Source organism: Hyla sarda, chromosome 2 (assembly GCF_029499605.1).
Source record: "Hyla sarda isolate aHylSar1 chromosome 2, aHylSar1.hap1, whole genome shotgun sequence".
Taxonomy (NCBI): Eukaryota; Metazoa; Chordata; class Amphibia; order Anura; family Hylidae; genus Hyla; species Hyla sarda.
The window spans coordinates 450,617,315-450,638,216 of record NC_079190.1 but is presented as its reverse complement, the minus strand read 5'-3'; the positions used below and the strand labels follow the sequence as shown (position 1 = coordinate 450,638,216).

General features: G+C 40.0%; 1 protein-coding gene across 1 annotated transcript in view; it reads left to right on the top strand.

The window, feature by feature from the left end:
• Positions 1 to 20,902, top strand: part of CADM2 (cell adhesion molecule 2) — a 486,710-nt gene that overhangs the window by 331,342 nt on the left and 134,466 nt on the right. The gene's annotated exons all lie outside the window — the stretch shown is intronic.

Below are 20,902 nucleotides of genomic sequence, written 5' to 3'. Positions count from 1 at the left end.
ACACAATATGTCCACTTTATGTTGGCATCATAAAATGGACTTACTTTTGCTTTTTGAAAAAATTAGAGGGCTTCAAAGTAGAGCAGCAATTTTCAAAAATGTCATGAAAATAGCTAAATCTGAAGGGACAGATGTTACAGAGTTGTAGTTTGGCAACATCTGGAGGGCTACTGTTTGGGCACCACTGTAACAGTGGTCTCCAAACTGTGACCCTCCAGATGTTGCAAAACTACAACTCCCAGCATGCCCAGACAGCCTTTGGCTCTCTGGGCATGCTGGGAGTTGCAGTTTGGCCCCCCTAGTGGCTGCCACAGTAAAGATCGATTTACTTTCACTTTCAATTACCCCCCCCCCCCACTGGTCGATTCCCTACCTGATCAGGATCCTGCAGGCTCCAGCGAAGATCCCAGGTCCCCAGGCATCTTCTCCTGCAGGTACGGCCTCCATCTTCTTCCCAGAGCCCCTCAACATCCAGGGGCGGGCAGAACGGGGGGTTGCCAACCCCCTGTCCTGCGCTGCCATTGGTCAGAACTCCATTCTGACTAATGCCAGGGGATAGGAGTAGATCGCAGCTTTGCAACCTCACTCCTATCCTTTAGGCTGATTGGGGCTGTTGCTGACCACTCCGATCAGCCCTATTTTCCGGGTGATCGAGTCACCAGAGACCCGATCAGCCCGGAATTGGAGAAAATCGCATGTCTGAATTGACATGCGATTTTCTCCGATCGCCGACATGGGGGGGTCTCAGGACCCCCCTGGGCGATGTGCCAGGGTGCCTGCTGAATGATTTCAGCAGGCATCCGGCTCCGGTCCCCAACCGGCTAGCAGTGGGGACCGGATTTCCCACGGGCATATGGATACGCCCTCGGTCCTTAAGGACTCGGAATGCAGGGCGTATCCATACGCCCTGTGTCCTGAAGAGGTTAAATAAACTAGGGATCTTGATGCTCATGTTTCCCTGTTAAACTCAGCACTTATTCCAGATACTTTCTTCCACAAATTGAAGTCTTACCCACTTCAATTTAGGCATAATCTTATAGAAACGTTTACATTCCGAAATAATGTTTCCTCTGTCATTGGGCAATTGGCATGACCCTCAAGAGGGTTTTTTTTCCGTCCTCTGGATCAACATAGGAGGGTTTTAAGTTGAACAAAATGGACTCTTCTCTTTTTTTCAACTTTAAAAATTATGTTACTATGTTATGTCTTTGGTGACTTAAGATCTAGGGAGTTTGTCTAACTCACATACCCTCTACCCCAGTAATCTATCTAGGACAGAAAACAATCTATTAACGCATTTTGCTGATAATACTAGCATCATCATCCATCCAGCGTACAAGGGAGGGGGTATTGTGATTCTTAACTATGATGATTATATTGAGGAGACGTTCAGGCTATTATGTGACACTGCTTACTACAAATCCACGTCTTTAAATCCCACCGAGGTCTAACACAGACAGAACAGATGTTTCTTTACACTGTGTCTGCTGTAAGTCAATGTTTCCTACCTTGTAGAATGTACGAAATGATAACACTGTGGAATATTAGAAAACATTCTGCTGCCTGCCATCCTGCATGGTGAAGTGGATGCTTAATGTGACTGTGCTTCTATCCATTACCACAATCTTTTGTGTTGTCTTAGTATTTACTAATCAGAAGGAGCCTGAGCCGACTTAATAAGTGCACAGAAACAAGCACTTCAGTCCTTATCTGGCTCTGTCTCAAAGATGAGCACCACTTACCGACATGCAGCATAGCAGCATCTCCAAGAGACTAAGGAGAGAGACATCTTATCTTTTCTGATGTTTATATTTTTGTGTGTTTCGTGGATTTAGAGTTATACCTAAAAACTATTACTGGAAAAGCAGTGTAGAGAACAGCGTGAGTCAAGCCTGTTATTTCCGGCTGAAGAGGTTTATTTGCTAAAAACATCAATTCCACTAAAGCTGGAGTATTAAATGTATGGATTATGATGTAACTAGGGGGTTATTTTAAATATGCCTGACAATTGTTGAAGCTTTATAATTATTGTCTATTGTTATATATTTACTATGATGAAAATATGTTCAGTAGCAAGCCCCTTGTAGAACATGGGTTCAGTCAGAAGTAGTTGTAGTAAAAGCAACATTGCCAGTTAATAAAACAGATATATTTTTATTTTATTTTATTTATTTTTTTTGGGTGGGGGGGGGGGGGGTATATAATGTGTTGTGAAAAAGCAGTGCATTGATGGTTTAGTGTCACTTTTGTGAACAGTCTGTTTAGCATCAGTTTTTATTTGTGGTACACTGATGTGAAATTGCAGGATTATCTTTTGACTGTTTGTTATTTTTTTGAAGGCTTGTAAACTGCTGCTTATTCACTTTTGAGGGACAAAATCTGGTGCTACTGCCAAAAATGTATCATTTTTAGACTGTTGGCTAAAAGTTGGTGAAAGTAAACCACTGCTGGTTAGCTCAGTGGGCTGTTTGGGACTGACACGGTGAAATCGCGGCATCCCGAACAGCTGGCAGACACAAGGAGGGACCTTACCTGCCTCCTGCATCACCGATCGCCGAATGACAGCTCAGTGCCTGAGATCCAGGCATGAGCAGTAAAGCGGCAGAATCATCAATCAATGTTATCCTATGAGATACCATTGATCAATGTCAAAGATCAGTTAGTGCAGTATTATAACCACTAGATGGGGCTATAACACTGCAAAAAAAAGTGAAAAAAGTTAATAAAGATCATTTAACCCCTTCCTTAATAAAACTTTGAATCACCCCCATTTTCCCATAAAAAAAAAAAAAAACTGTGTAAAGAAAAATAAAAATAAACATATGTGGTATCTTCACGTGTGGAAATGTCCGAATTATAAAAATATGTTGTTAATTAAACTGCATGGTCAATAGCGTATGCGCCAAAAATATTCCAAATTCCAAAATTGCGTATTTTGGTCACTTTTTATATACTGAAAAAGTGAATAAAAAGTGATCAAAAAGTCTGATCAATACAAAAATTGTACCGCTAAAAACTTCAGATCACGGCGCAAAAAATTTGCCCCATACATGGAAAAGTAAAAAAGTTATAGGGGTCAGAAGATGACAATTTTAAATGTATAAATGCATGTACTTATGATTTTTTCCAGATGTAAGACAAAATCAAACCTATATAAGTAGGGTATCATTTTAATCATATGGACCTACAGAATAAAGATAAGGTTTCATTTTTACCGAAAAATGTACTGTGTATAAATGGAAGCCCCCAAAATTACAAAATGGCGTTATTTCTTTAACTTTGTTGCACAATCATTATTTTTCCGTTTTGCCATACATTTTTGGGTAAAATGACTGATGTGATTACAAATTAGAATTGATTGTGCAAAAAATAAGCCATCATATGGATTTTTAGGTGCAAATTTCAAAGAATTATGAATTTTTTAAAGGTTAGGAGGAAAAACCGAAAGTGCAAAAACGGAAAAACAGAAACGGAAATTTGGATCAGCAATTTATTTTGAGCTATGAAATATCTGAAAGAGTACTATTTCAGTAGTGAAATGCAATTGATTGGATGAACAGAAAATGTGCAATATGTATGAAAACTCATTAAGCCTCATTAAGCCTTGAACTTCATTGACAGGTGCATCCAATCATGAGAAAAGATATTTAAGGTGACCAATAGCAAGTCATTGTTCCCTTTGACGCCCCTCTAAAGAGTGGCAATATAGGGGTCTTAAAACAACTCTTAAATGACCTGAAAACAAAGATTGTTCAACATTAGGGTTTAGGGGATGGCTAAAAAAATTTGATGCAAGAGATTTAAATCGGAAAATTCAACAACTTTTTAAATGTTGTACATCTTGGCAAAACATTAACCTTTCTAATATACTTCATAAGATAATGTTATTTCCTTTTTATGGAAATCATGGCTTATAAAAGCATGGCTCTGTCCAAGCTGAAGCACAGGCATAGACAAAGTACAGTAAGTGAGCTAGCACTCCTCTGTGCTCCTTGGTTAATGTTTTGCCAAGATGTACAACAAATAAAAAGTTTTTGTACCTGAAAGTGCCCATTTAAGTCGTGAGTGTTCAACAGTGAGGAGCATAGGAAGGAAATAGACCACATTGAATAGAAAAGAAAAAAAAGCTAGCCCCTATATAATGATGCACACCACCATTGTATAGTGGATAGCTTTTTTCTTTTCTATTCAATATGTTCATATGTAGCCACTGATTGCACTCACCATTTAGTATTGCAGTGGTGCCCGTTATTTTCTTGCTTATAGGAAATATACCACAGACACACCACTGGTACTGTGAGTCTTGTTAAAGTTGGAGGTAGCATGGATTCCACTGCGGGCATCCTAGAAGTTGTAGTTCTGAGGTCCACAGTTTGGAGGCTACTGCCCTACAGCTGCCACATATATATAATTTGTGTTATGTTAATGTCTGGCAGGGAGTTCTGTGGACAACAGAGTGACCGCCATATCATTCCAAGTAGCTATATGTACAGAGGTGGTCTATTTAGTTTCTGTCTACTTCTATCAATGCAGTATAAAAATGCATCAACTTTTCACAAACTAGAGCTTGTAGGGAACTTTTGTAGCCATAAGCTACTTCTTTATATTCAGTAGCACAAGGACAAGGGGAGCCTGTGGGTCATCATCGCAAAACAACCAAAAACTCAATCAAAGGGTAACATTCACAAGACCAATTAATAATATATCCGCCACATTAGAAGGCATGAAACATTAACGCTGTGACGGTGCGCGGGCTTCTGAACCTTCCTTTGATTGTTTGTTTGTGCGCATTGTTCTGTGTTTATTTTATTCAGAACTGCTAATAAATTATACACAGGCCGCCAGCTTTCTTGTCACTTTCCAAAATATTCTGTTTATCTTAGATGAATGAAAGTGGGAAGCGAACAGAAAAATACTATGCATATTGTTTGATTTGTAATTGACTAATCTAAATGTGGAATTTTCTCAAAGAACAAGGTCATTGGCGATCACTGGTTGTTCAGGTGCATGTGAGAGATGAAAGCAATATGCTTTTTTATGTAGCTGCACAGATGATAGGTAAAATCGATACAGATATGAGCGGAATGATTACAATTCGCCTGTAACTGTTCCTTTTCACTAATGTCAAAACAGTCAGCAATATTATTTCCATTTTTCATTGATGGGGGGGGGGGGGGTGAGACATGGCAGGTGGAGGGGGTGAGCTGATGTGGCTGTAAAAGAGCTTATGTATTTTTGGTCGAGTGGAAGAGATCAAACTGTTAGAATTCTCTGTGCTGCATTTGCAGAATCAATACAGCTGCTACTTTCATTTGTCTTGGCTTTTATTGTTAATAATAAATGTCAAGAAAACACTCTCAGAAACAGGAAGGTGTTCACAAAGTCAGAGATTATGGCAACAGCACAATGCCAGGAATTGTTGTTCACTGGAAATACAGTACATTCATATAATTTAGGGGGGAGTCGGGTCCTCTGATACAATTTGTGCTACATTGTAACTATTGCTTCTTTTTAATTATGGGCAAAGAAATAGAATATTGTTATGACTATTCTAATAATAATAATAATAACAATAATAATAATAATCATCATCATCATGATGATAATAATAATAATAATAATAATAATACTAATTATTATTATTATTATTGTTGTTGTTATTAAAAGAAGAAGAAGAATCATAATGTGCCCAGTGTCCAGTATAATTTTATAATCCAAAACTACAACCTGATGATAATTCAATAGTTGATGAGAAATTACTGTCCCGTCCCATTCCCTCGATAGGTAAAAACTAACTTTAAAATCATATGTTTGGTGCAGAGACTAAAAATTGAAGGATGACACAAAAATTCTCTGTTTGGTATTCTTTGAATCCATACAACCTTTATCATTCATTCATTCATTGCCTATTTTTTTCCCCAAGCCGTTGGGAAATGGCCTACAGTTTAGAGATCATTGCCGAGAGCTATGAACAGATATTGATTTTAACCCCTTAAGGACTCAGGGCATACCTGTATGTCCTGAGTCCGCTCCCGTTCTATAACGCTGGGCCACAGTGTGTCAGGCCCAGCCTCTAACAACTACGGTGACCCGTGGCTAATAGCGCGTGGCACTGATCAAGGTGCCGTGTGCTATTAACCCTTTAGACACGTCGTTTAAAGTTGAATGCCGCGTCTAAAGTGAAAGTAAAACGTTGTTGGTTAGGGGGCTGTTCGGGATCTCTGCGGCGAAATTGCAGCATCCCGATCAGCTGTAAGACACGAGGAGGGTCTCCTATCTTGTCTCCTGGTGTCCAATTGCCGAATGACTGCTCAGTGCCTGAGATCCAGGCATGAGCAGTCAAGCGGCAGAATCATTGATCAATGGTTTCCTATGAGAAACCATTGAACAATGTAAGAGATCAGGGAATGCAGTTGTATAGCCACTAGAGGGGGCTATAACACTGCAAAAAAAAGTGAAAAAAAGTGAATAAAGATCATTTAATCCTTTCCCTAATAAAAGTTTGAATCACCCCCCTTTTCCCATTAAAAAAAAAAAAACACAGTGTAAATAAAAATAAACATATGTGGTATCGCCATGTGCGAAAATGTCCGAATTATAAAAATATACTGTTAATTAAAGGACACGGTCAATGGCGTGCGTGCAAAAAAATTCCAAAGTCCAAAATAGCGGTTTTTTTTAACATTTTTTATATCATGAAAAAATGAATAAAAAGTGATCAAAAAGTCAGATCAATACAAAAATGGTACCGCTAAAAACTTCAGATCACGGCGCAAAAAAATTAGCCCTCATACAACCCTGTATGGGGTAAAATAAAAAAAGTTATAGGGGTCCGAAGATGACATTTTTAAACATACACATTTTCCTGCATGTAATTATGATTTTTTTTTACAGAAGTACAACAAAATCAAACCTATATAAGTAAGGTATCATTTTAATCGTATGGATCTACAGAATAAAAATAAGGTGTCATTTTTACCGAAAAATGTAATGCGTAGAAACGGAAGCCCCCAAAAGTTACAAAATGGCATTTTTTCTACAATTTCGCCACACAATGATTTTATTTTCTGTTTCGCTTTAGATTTTTCGGTAAAATCACTGCAAAGCAGAATTGGTGGCGCAAAAAATAAGTCATCATATGGATTTTTAGGTGCAAAATTGAAAGGGTTATGATTTTTAAAAAGGTGAGGAGGAAAAAACGAAAGTGCAAAAATGGAAAAACCCGTGGTCCTTAAGGGGTTAAGGGGTTGAAGTTGCATGCCCACAAAACTCCTCTGTTGCAGCCAATGGGCCTCATTTATTTTGCTGTTCCCCTTTCCTGGGACTATGGTAGACCACAGGAAAACCATGAGCTCACTGTCTGTGCTCCTCTCTCTCACATGACTTTACTGTGCCTCTGTTTGTTCTCCTATTTTGCTGAATAAGACACGATGGGTCCACCAGTCCAGCACCTTGGGAATCTGTGCTGATCTGTGAGGACTACTTCAGAGCTGACCTTCCTGTATTTCTTTTGGGTTCTCTGTTTTCTCTGCTTTGAAGCTATGGTTAGAAGATGCCACAAAGACTGGTGCATTGGCCATTGGACTTCTAGCCTGCAGGCTTTAGGCTGGTTCCCCTTTGAGATAGTAATGGAAGGATTAGGGTTGCTGCAATTTTTGGAACTGTATTCTGTTTACCCATCTGCACATAGTACTTTATTGAGAGGATGTAATCCATTGAAGTTAAATCGTCTTCTATTTTCATCTCATAATACATACAGTAATTACTGTATTTATCGGCCTATAACACGCACTTTTAAAACTTAAATTTAAGGCAAAAAGCCTGCCTGCGTGTTATTCGCCAATAAATCTTCTGGGCACTGATTTAAAGCGGCCGCAGCAGCGGCCGCTTTTAAGTATTAGCAGCATGGCCACGGCCACTTTAAATCAGTGACCAGCGGCGTCTCCTCCCCGCTTTGGAAAACTGTCACTTGTTTTCTCCCGCACTATCCACAGGTACTGGTGGATAGAGCGGGAGACGTTGATTAAAATGAGCCCTACCTTCTCCGGATCTGCCCTACCTTTTAATCAGAGTCTCCCGCACTATCCACCAGTGGATAGTGTGGGAGAAAACAAGTGACAGTTTTACTTTTAATTTTTCTTACCTCCCCTCCCTCATCATTCCCCCTTGTCCCTGCTTTTTATCATATTTTTTATTTTCCTTACCTGGCTGCGCATCAGTGACGTCACTTTTCATTTCTGTAGTCGCCGCACTGCGAACTCTGAATAGCGGCGGTTACAGGAAATGAAAAGTGACGTCCCTGATGCCGCGCAGAGAAGCCAGGAGAGGACATAATTCATCTGCTTCACTGACCGCAATCCACAAGACAGCCGAAGCGCAGCCAGGTAAGGGGAAAAAAAACTATGAAAAGCAGGGAAAAGGGGGAATGATGAGGGGGGATGATGAGACAGGGGGAAATGATGAGGGAGGGGGGAATGATGGGGGGCATGATGAGACAGGGTGGGGGGGATGATGAGGGGGGAATGATGGGGGACATGATGAGACAGGGTGGGGGGGATGATGAGGGGGTAATGATGGGGGACATGATGAGACAGGGTGGGGGATGATGAGACAGGGGGAAATTATGAGGGGGAATGATGGGGGGCATGATGAGACAGGGTGGGGGATGATGAGACAGGGTGGGGGCATGATGAGACAGGGTGGGGGGCATGATGAGACAGGAGGAAGTGATGAGGGGGGAATGATGGGGGGCATGATGAGACAGGGGGAAATGATGGTGGGGGAGGTACTAAAATCTTAATGTCTGTATGGCTAGTGGTGGTCTATGACAGGGGGAAACAAATGGACATGGGGGGATGATGAGACATGGGGAGTGGCAATGAGAGGGATAAATGTGGCACAGGGACTGATAAAAGGGAAGGAATGATGTGGCACTGGAGGGGACGGAACCAAACTGTGGTGCAGAAGAAAACAAAGTTGGGGGGATGATGTGGCATTTAGTCCAAGTCATTTATTTTACATTTTATTATTTTACTTAAATTTCCCTGTTAAAATGGGGGTGCGTGTTATACGCCAGTGCGTGTTATATGCCGATAAATACGGTAATTGTTTGCACTCACCCCCTCCATTTTACATCTGTAAAACTATTGTAAAAAAATAAAAAAATGACTTTATGTGAAACTTCCACCTCACTGGCATTATAGACAAACTGTTTATTTTGTGTGTGTGTGTATATATTTTTTTTCATTACACCATACACATATGCTGCCGCTGCTAAAGCAAACTGCTTGTGTTCATAACATACTGTATATACTGCTCATCCATGTAAAATATCTTAACAGGATTGAGATGATTGTGATAAACATACAAGGTTTTTTCTTCCTTTTTTAAACTTGTGATTACAGTTAAGTAGTATTGCAATATAAGGCGGCATTATTTAGCATTTAAGCTTGAGCTCTGAACTAAAAATGTAACCACTATCCACAGCTTTGCAATCTGCACTGTTCATAAACCCCTAGAGAAAGAATAAAGCACTGACTGAACATTCACTGTATGTTCTGTGCATTCTTGATTACAATTTTTCTGCATTCCAGGAATTGGAGGGGGTCCTAGTGGTTGTAACGCAACCCATCTGCTAGTTTTCCCATCCTGTGAATAGGACTTATCTTTTTGAAATGAGAATACCCCCTTTAAATATCATCTGCTTTTAGCCTCTTTAAGGATCTATCTGTCATATGGGGCAGGGAAGAGTGCAGCCCTGAACTCACCCACAGCCACTTTTCATGCCAATTTGATTATCAGCCCTAGGTGACAGATCTTCAACTGGGCAATGTTCCCTACAATGAGAAAGCATGAATGGCAACAGCCAAAATGTCAGGGACAAAGTCAGGATGCAAAGTGTTTTATCAGGAAACAAGACAGTGTACAAAACCAGGAAGGCAGCATGGTATACAAACAGATCTGCAAACAAGGTCAGGCAGCAAAGGTCACAAACAAGTGGACAACAAGGCACACATGGCAGTCACAAGCACAGGCTGGAGGTAATGCAGCAATTTAAATATCCTGCCTCTGTTAGGTGTGAACACTGTGGCTGATGTTATGTGGCTCAGCCTGCCCAACTGCTGCTTAGGAAGGGTCATCAGAGAAGCAGCAGAGAAGGAGACAGAAACAGTACTGTGGCCTATAGAGCTGTATATCTCCACATTTCAAACAGTATATTTTTATTTTTGTTATTTTCCCCCAAGTTTTGGAATACCTTTGTCAAGATTTGTTGTCTCTATGGCTTCTTGGACTGTGCAATATATTCACTTATATTTGGTAAATGCACATGGGATCCAATGGATACAAATCCTGTCCTACTATACAAGGGACCTCTCTAGCTACTCTCCATTTAGAGTTTAGTCTGAAAAAGCCCTCAATATAATTGAATGTATGAGATCTACAGATCTACTTCAGACTTTTGCAAACATTACAAAATAGAGAATAGAGATAAAAGAGATTAAAAAAAAAATTGAGAGAAATTTACATGCACTGAGAGACTATTCCAAGAGACAGGTAAAGGAGAACATGACCTTAGAAGATACCTGGGAACTAAAATATCAAGAAGATTCCACTGTAGGTATAGAACACTCTTAGAAAGCTTAGGAACAGTACGATATTTTAAGGCAAAGAGAAAAGTAACAAACATTTTTCTCCTGAATTCATTTCTATTTTGAGATAGGGGCACAGAGTAAATTTCTATCCTACTTAATTGTCAATCAAAATCTATTAGTTTATAGTTCCGTTATTAGAGATGACTTACAAATCCACAAAGTACAGCAGAAACATTTGCGTTATACTTCAGACTATTATTTTTTTTTCAATTATATTTTAATCCTTCAAATATAATTGTATACTTGAATTACATTATCATCTTTAACAGAACAGAATTAATATCTAGATGCTCCTCTCTCTCTCTCTGGACATTGAAACAATAGTAAAGAAAAAGAAAAAGAAAAAACACTATGGGAGCAGCTACAAACTCTTAATCTATGTGTACCATAACAGCAAAAAAAGAAAAGCAGAATAACTCACAATTTGTGAGTTATTGTAAGAAAAAATTGGAAGAGCGGACAGACCATCCTGCTGGAGCATAAAAAAGTAAGTAGAGCCACTTACTTCACCGAGGGGCGCAAGCAGTAATAGCTTTCCTCACGCCGGTCCACCTGTAACCTCTTGTCCCGCCGTCTACCTCCAGTTGTTTTTCTGGACATTGCTTCTTTCTTTTATTTCCATCATATTTCTCCTTTTGTAGAGCAAAATCTGGACAAGGACTTGTTTCTGATATACAAACAGCACATTTATTGCACATAAAATATAACAATTGTTCCGACGAGTTGTGGAGTTGCCTCCTTCCTCAAGGAATAACACTATACAAACACCATGCTACCTTTATAGTCAAACCCCTCCCCCCACAGAAAGGAAATGACATATTAAAACAATATACACCTTAAAAATAATCTAAATCAATCGTTCAAGTGTTTCATTAAAACCATTCGGAACCAGAGTATCAAGCTTAAAAATAAAAAATAAAATTTCTCTCCTACACAAAGTGGTAAACCTCCTTAACCCTTCTTGTACCTGCTCTATAGGAATGACTGTAAGTAGTTCTGGATCTGCATTGTGAGCTAAACCAAAATGCCAGCTACAAACTTCAGCAATAACTCTCACCCCCTTTTCGTGAGGTATGTTACAATACAGGAATACCACATCCAGAGTATCTAACCACATTTCTTATTTCCACTCAAATTCTTGTAGTTCTACTAAAAGTTGTCCTGAGTCCCGGAGATAAAATGGTAACAAAATCACATATCGTTGAAGTGTACGATCCACGTACTCACCTAGATGACTTGTCAATGAATCCACCCCTGCAATTATTGGTCTCCCAGGGGATTGACAGGGTTTTTTTTTAAGTATTTTTGGTAAATTATAAAAGTATGGAATTGCTGGATTACTCATTAATAAATATTATTTCTCCATTTTGTATAAAACACCTTCAGTAGTCTGTCTCTGTATTAGATCATCTAATTGTTCTTTAAAAAATATTTGTGGGATCTTCTTTAAATTTTCTATAATAATTACTATCATTTCAAATTTTGTAGCATTCCTGTATATTGTACTTTTTGTTTAACCCCTTCACGACGAGCGACGTACATGTACGGCGCCGCGAAGTGTCACTTGGCGCGCGGTGACGTACATGTACGTCGCGGGGTTCCGGGAGCGCCGCGTCACCAGTAGCGGTGATCGGGCCGGGATGACTGCTGTTATCTAACAGCAGGCATCCCGGCACATCGCCGAGGGGGGTCCTGAGACCCCCCCATGACCGCGATGCGCGCAAATCGCAGGTCAATTCAGACCTGCGATCTGCGCGATTCCGGGTCATACGGGTCACTGGTGACCCGGTGACCCGGAAAATAAGGGGGATCGTAGGTGTCCGAGACACCCTAGATCCCCCTAAAGGGATAGGAGTTTGGTGGCAGGGGTGCCACCCCTCCTATCCCTGCTATTGGTCGGCCGAGCGACCGACCGATAGCAGACCGGGGGAGGGGGGGTTAAAGTTCGGTTCCCCCGCTTTGCCCACCTATCGGTGTCCGGGCAAAACGGGGGAACCGTCCAGGGAGGGTCGGTGCCGAAGGTCCCTACCTGGATCCCGGATCGCGATCCTCCATGCGGGGACCCCCCACGTGCGGCGGCGGCGGCGGCTTCCGGGTCCTGCTAGGTGAGTTGTTGCCTAGCAACATCCGGAGGGCCACAGTTTACAGTGGTCTCTAAACCGTGGCCCTCCAGATGTTGCAAAACTACAACTCCCAGCATGCCCAGACAGCTGTTTGCTGTGTGGGCATGCTGGGACTTGTAGTTTTGCAATATTTAGAGGGGTTCAGGTTGTAGATCACTAAGTGGTCTCAAACTGTAGCCCTCCAGATGTTGCAAAACTACAACTCTCAGCATGCCCAGACAGCAGTTTGCTGGCTGGGCATGCTGAGAGTTGTAGTTTTGCAACATCTGGAGGGCCACAGTTTTGAGACCACTGGACAGTGATTTACAACTTGAACCCCTCTAAATCTTGCAAAACTACAACTCCCAGCATTCAGGAACAGCATAAGGCTGTCTTGGCATGCTGGGAGTTGTACTTGCGTGCCTCCAGCCATTGCATAACTACATCTCCCAGCATGCCCTTCCGCAATCAGTACATGCTGGGAGTTGCAGTTTTGCAACAGCTGGAGGCACACTGGTTGGAAAATACTGAGTTAGGTCATAGATCTTAACTCAAGGTTTTCCAGCCAGTGTGCCTCCAGCTGTTGCAATACTACAACTCCCAGCATGCATGGTCTGTCAGTGCATGCTGGGAGTTGTAGTTTTGATCCCCCTCCCGTGTGAATGTACAGGCTACATTCACACTGGCGGCAGATTACAGCGAGTTCCCCGCTGCAAATTTGAGATGCGGCAAATTTACCGCCGCAGCTCAAACTCCTAGCGGGAGACTCAGTGTAATCTGCCGCCAGTGTGAATGTAACCTAAAAACACTACACTACACTACCATAAAATAAAGAGTAAAACACTACATATACACACGTACACTGCCCCCCCCCCCCACCCCCCTTCTCCAATAAAAATGAAAAACGTATTGTACGGCAGTGTTTCTAAGATGGAGCCTCCAGCTGTTGCAAAACAAAAACTCCCAGCATTTCTGGACAGCAATTGACTGTCCAAGCATGCTGGGAGTTTAGCAACAGCTGGAGGCACCCTGTTTGGGAATCACTGGCTTAGAATACCCCTATGTCCACCCCTATGCAAGTCCCTAATTCAGGCCTCAAATACACATGGCGCTCTCACTTTGGAGCCCTGTCGTTTTTCAAGGCAACAGAATAGGGCCACATATGGGGTATCTCCGTACTCGGGAGAAATTGCCTAACAAATTTTGGGGGGCTTTTTCTCCTTTTACCCCTTATGAAAAGGAACAGTTGGGGTCTACACCAGAATGTTAGTGTAAAAAAATAAACATTTTTACACTAACATGCTGGTGTTGCTCTATACTTTTCATTTTCACAAGAGGTAAAAGGGAAAAACGCCCCCCAAAATTTGTAACACAATTTCTCCCGAGTACGGAGATACCCCATATGTGGGCGCAAAGTGCTCTGGGGGCGCACAACAAGGCCCAGAAGGGAGAGTGCGCCATGTACATTTGAGGTGATTTGCACAGAGGTGGCTGATTGTTACAGCGGTTCTGACAAACGCAAAAAAAAAAAAAAACATGTGACCCCATTTTGAAAACTACACCCCTCACGGAATGTAATAAGGGGTGCAGTGAGAATTTACACCCCACAGGTGTCTGACGGATCTTTGGAACAGTGGTCCGTGAAAATGAAAAATTTTGCACAGCCCACTGTTCCAAAGATCTGTCAGACACCAGTGGGGGGTAAATGCTCACTGTACCCCTCATTACATTCTGTGAGGGGTCTAGTTTCCAAAATGGTATGCCATGTGGGGGTTATTTTGCTGTTCTGGCACCATAGGGGCTTCCTAAATGCGACATGCCCCCCGAGCAAAATTTGCTCTCAAAAAGCCAAATATGACGCCTTCCCTTCTGAGCATTGTAGTTCGCCCGTAGTGCACTTCAGGTCCACTTATGGGGTACCTCCATACTCAGAAGAGATGGGGTTACAAATTTTGGGGGGTCTTTTCTGCTATTAACCCTTGCAAAAATTTGAAATTTGGGGGGAAACCCACATTTTAGTGAAATTTTTTTGGGGGGAAACCCACATTTTAGTGAAATTTTTTTACATATGCAAAAGTCGTGAAACACCTGTGGGGTATTAAGGCTCACTTTATCCCTTGTTACATTCCTCAAGGGGTCTAGTTTCCAAAATGGTATGCCATGTGTTTTTTTTTTGCTGTTCTGGCACCATAGGGGCTTCCTGAAGGTGACATGCCCCCCAAAAACCATTTCAGAAAAACGTACTCTCTAAAATCCCCTTGTCGCTCCTTCGCTTCTGAGCCCTCTACTGCGCCCGCCGAACACTTTACATGGGCATATGAGGTATGTGCTTACTCGAGAGAAATTGGGCTACAAATATAAGTATACATTTTCTCCTTTTACCCCTTGTAAAAATTCAAAAATTGGGTCTACAAGAACATGCGAGTGTAAAAAATGAAGATTTTGAATTTTCTCCTTCACTTTGCTGCTTTTCCTGTGAAACACCTAAAGGGTTAATACACTTACTGAATGTCATTTTAAATACTTTGGGGGGTGCAGTTTTTATAATGGGGTCTTTTATGGGGTATTTCTAATATGAAGACCCTTCAAATCCACTTCAAACCTGAACTGGTCCCTGAAAAATTGCGAGTTTGAAAATTTTGTGAAAAATTGGAAAATTGCTGCTGAACTTTGAAGCCCTCTGGTGTCTTCCAAAAGTAAAAACTTGTCAATTTTATGATGCAAACATAAAGTAGACATATTGTATATGTGAATCCCAAAAAAAATTATTTGGAATATCCATTTTCCTTACAAGCAGAGAGCTTCAAAGTTAGAAAAATGCAAAATTTTTAATTTTTTCATCAAATTTTGGAATTTTTCACCAAGAAAGGATGCAAGTTACCACAAAATTTTACCACTATGTTAAAGTAGAATATGTCACAAAAAAACAATCTCAGAATCAGATTGATAACTAAAAGCATTCCAGAGTTATTAATGTTTAAAGTGACAGTGGTCAGATTTGCAAAAAAGGGCTTCGTCCTAGAGGTGAAAATGGGCTCCGTCCTTAAGGGGTTAAAATAACAATCCCCCCACCTTTATCTGCTTTTTTAATTATAACTTTTTTATTTTCTTTCAGCAATTTTAAGGCTTTTTTTTTTCTTTTTTTGGTAAGGTTTTTTTTATGTCTACTTTACTTTTTTTGTATCTAATTCTCTCAAATTGTTAATAATTAGTTTGTAAAATGTTTCAATATAGTTTCTCTGACTGAGTAGGATAAAACTTAGATGGATTTTTTCTATACTTCTCTCTTCAGCTCTTCAGGTTCATTGAACATTAGTTCCGGAGTTTTTTCTTCCAACAACCAAAAAAAAACAAAAAAAAAAACGCTTTAACCCCTTAAGGACTCAGCCCATTTTGGCCTTAAGGACTCAGACAATTTAATTTTTACGTTTTCATTTTTTCCTCCTCGCCTTCTAATAATCATAACTCTTTTATATTTTCATCCACAGACTAGTATGAGGGCTTGTTTTTTGCACGACCAGTTGTACTTTGTAATGACATCACTCATTATATCATAAAATGTATGGCGCAACCAAAAAACACTATTTTTGTGGGGAAATTAAAACGAAAAACACAATTTTGCTAATTTTAGAAGGTTTTGTTTTCACGCCGTACAATTTATGGTAAAAATGACATGTGTTCTTTATTGTGAGGGTCAATACGATTAAAATGATACCCATTATTATATATTTTTATATTATTGTTGCGCTTAAAAAAAATCACAAACTTTTTAACCAAATTAGTACGTTTATAATCCCTTTATTTTGATGACCTCTAACTTTTTTATTTTTCCGTATAAGTGGCGGTATGGGGGCTCATTTTTTGCGCCATGATCTGTACTTTTTTTTGATAGCCCAACAAATTGCTCCTTCCTGTCGTAATCTAAAGAAAGGTGAAATTAGGGACAAACATGACATGCTGAAAAGGGGAGTGTGCGGAAAAAGGGAGTGTTTAAATTTGGAAACAAAAAATGTGGCACCTGTAAAAATATTAAACATGGTATAAATTCTATTGTGTGTAATTCCACAGGTGGGACTATAGAAATCACACTTAACCTGTAGCAGTGAGTTTGCGAGATACGTCCTGCAGTGTCCGTGTGGGATCCAATGTGTAGGACAGAAATCACAGACTCTCAGGAAACATATTACATTAGTGATGAGCGGGATTTGTCATATTCGAATTTGCGATATTTTGCGAATATATGGACGAATATTCGTCCTATATTTGTGAAATTTGCATATTCTACATATTCGCCATTATTTTCGCTTTGCGTATGCGGATAACTATCTATCTATCTTATCTATCTATCCATTTATCTATCTATCCATCTATCTATCTATCTCTCTATCTCCTAATTATTTGTCTATTCGTTTTCTATACAGAAGTGATAATGGGTCTATGATTTGTCATATTTGCGAATATCGTCACTATCTATCTACCTATCTAATCTTAGTGCTGATATTCATGAATATGAGGATATTCATGAATATTTGCATAGTCGCATATACGCATATTCTCATATTCACGAATATTCGCTCTCCAATCTAAAACAGTAAAGGAGCCTTCTTTAGACCACAAGCTGGAAGCAGGGAGGGATGAGATCACTGTGGTGTATTCTGTGTGAAAAAAAATTGTGAATATTCGTAATTACGAATATATAGCACTATATTCGCCAAATTTGTGAATATGCTAAATTCACAATAAATATTCAAAGTGCGAATATTCACGCTCAACAATACATCACATAGATTTAACATCAAACATTGCTATTCAAAGCATAGCATGTCCCGGCATTTTGATCACAATGCAGACCCAGAACTACTGACAGTCATTCCTAAAGAGCAAGTACAAGAAAGGTTAAGGAGGTTTGCCAATTTGTTTAGGAGAGAAATTAAAAAATATATAAATTTTAAGCTTGATACTCTGGTTCCGAATGGTTTTAATGAAACACTTGAATGGGTTTGATTGATTTAGATTATTTTTAAGGTGTATATTGTTTTTTTTTTATGTAATTTCCTTTCTGTGGAGGGAGGGGTTTGACTATAAAGTTAGCATGGTGTTTGTATAGTGTTATTCCCTGAGGAAGGAAACAACTCCGCAACATGTCAGAACAATTGTTATATTTTATGTGCAATAAATGTGCTGTTTGTACATCAGAAACAAGTCCTTGTCCAGATTTTGCTCTACAAAAGGAGAAATATGATGGAAATAAAAGAAAGAAGCAATGTCCAGAAAAACAGCTGGAGGTACACGGTGGGACTAGAGGTTACAGGTGGACCAGCGCGAGGTGAGCTATTACTGCTTGCTCCCCTCGGTGAAGTAAGTGGAGCTACTTACTTTTTCATGCTCCAATGTGCCCTCCAGCAGGATGGTCTGTCCGCTCCTCCAATTTTCTCTTACAGTTTTACTCTCTTTGGATAGTAAGACATTTTTAAAACTCACAAATACCAAGGCCCTGTGATAGATACCTTCAACTTTTCATTCAGGGGGAAATATATCAATCATTCTCCCTTCGTAATATGAATATTAAAGGGGTATTCTGGTATATAAACTTGACTCCGATCAAAAGTGTACCTGGCAAGATAAAATTCCTCATTATATAATAATTAGAGATCACGAGGTGCAATTCCATTTGGAACAAAAATCAATTTGCCACATAATCCCTCATGGCTCAAAGTCCCAAAACGTGATGTTTAGAGATGAGCGAAGTTACAGTGATTCGATTGGTCACAAACTTCTCGGCTCGGCAGTAGCTGACTTTAGCCTGCATAAATTAGTTCAGCTTTCAGGTGCTCCGGTGGGCTGGAAAAGGTGCACACAGTCCTAGGAGACTGAAAGCTGAACTAATTTATGCTGTACTAAAGTCAGCAACTGCCGAGCCGAGAAGTTTGTGACCAATCGAATCACTGTAACTTCGCTCATCTCTAGTGATGTTCATAGCTGGTCGTCTAAGCTTATGCCCTGTTGTTCTGCTTTAGTTTTTTAGTTGCACATGCTTGGTTGCAGAACTAGGAATTGTAGGAGGGTGAGCTGTTTGTCCATAAAAGAGCAAATGATGGGAGCTAGGAACCAATGCTTGAGGCTTAGCAGCACAATATGAACTGCACAATAGTGTGGAGACATCTTCTTTACCCATCAGGGGAATAAATATGGATTTAGAATTAATGCTTTGTGGACTGGACATAAAGTTAACAATATAGGCCACCTATTTATTAACAGGGACTGTAAACAGTTTGAACTTTTCCAAAGAAAATTTGGGGTTCCATCACAGTGCTAGAGATGTAGTTTAATTACTTCTGAAGGTAGCTGATTTTCATACTTTTTCCCCTATGGAGCACTGCCTAGATTCTATACCTTCAGTTGGATTTCCACAATGAGATCCATTTACCACCCATTGTTGTAGCTAAAGTACTAATAATTTAGAAATTGTTTTCAAATTTACCCCCTACAGTCTTTGACTGGACGAAAAGCAAGTGCATATGCTGTTTGGATCACATTATAAAAAAATAAAAATAAATAAACAATGTGGCAATTGATACATTTAAATAAGCATTGTTGAATTGTTGGGTCCAAAAACTTTTTATATGTTGTATCTGATTAAAATCAAAGAATTTTTGTTGTATGGTTGTTCAAAAACTTTTAAATATTTAATAAAGAAAAAGGCTCCTCAAAATCCCACCATTAGGGGTCCATATACCTATTGGGGCACTAGCCAGTCCTACAGCAGCATCAGGCTTGTCCATGAGTCATGGACAAGAGATGACTCATGACCAAGGCTGTCTGAGCAGACACACGGGAGGGACACACAGTAAGCTAATGAAAAGAGGGAATTTTATAATAAATATAGGTGCTCGAGGCATAAAAACTAGATGTTCATGGTCAGGATTAGGTACTGAGTAAAGTGGATAACAGGTATGAGTAATAGGTATGCTTTAAGAGCAAGTAGTTGAAATGGATAAATCTCCTGGACCCTTGAAGGGAGAGTGTTTTGGCATAAGAAATGCATATGAAGATATCATAGTAGGGAGGAAAGAGTAAAAAGATTGTGTTTCTTTTCATGGTTATATTTTTATTTGTATGCAATGTTATGTGATGCAAGAAAAGCTAATTTTAAACACAATGTTATCATCCTAGAGGATCCCTATATGCCCTCACTAATACACATGCTAATTATAGTAACTTTTTCATGTTTGCATACTATGGCATTAAACCTTAAAAATATATAGTAACGGACGGAAATGGTTACCATTTTTTTTTTTTTAAATGTTTTAGCAAAGATTTAATGTGTTCAGCGCTCGCTGTTCACAGAAGCACCTCTGATTCAAACATTCAGGCCTGTGATGCATTAAATGCGAAAAAAGAAGATGCGAACAAGGGTTAACAGTAGCATGCTCTAAAAATGATCTTTCGTTCCAAATGGAATTACACCTGGTGATCTGTAATGGATTGTATTTCATGCTGACACTTTCATTCTTCTGCTGTACTGCTTTTGAGCATCTTCTTTTGTAAGCTGTTTCACTCAAAAAGATAAACAGACAAAAGCATGGCAAGAGAGAAAGGAACAGAAAAGCAGCCATGTGGAGAGACATGCTGCCTAGTAACAACCTAGCCCCGTGGCGGCCATACTCATTTGCAGCTAGAAGCTCGCAGACTGTGCTCTGCCTGCACCGGCTCTGAAAAAAAAAATATGGAGAAATGAAAATCTCGGGTGAATGTGAATATATAAAATATGTCTTCTACATAGTACTGAAAGTTTATAAGGCTGGGTTCACATATATCAGGTGCCCGGCATAGTTTCCCTTCAGCTTGCACCGGGAAACTGATGCTAGAACTGATCCCATTCATTTCAATGGGACAGTACACAATTATGCAGAGTCTCAATTTTGATACTAGATGGTTGGACAAGCCGGCATCCAGAAACAATAGATGCTGGATGCTACACAAATGATGACAACTGATGCACGTTGTCATCAGTTGTGGCATCAGTTGCATCAAGATTTAGGCTGAGTTCACTTATGTCGCATGCCGGAGATATGTGAACCCAGCCCTAGCGTAACAGCTGGTCTCAAACTGGCCCTAAAGAAGTTACAAAACTTCAGCATGCCCAGA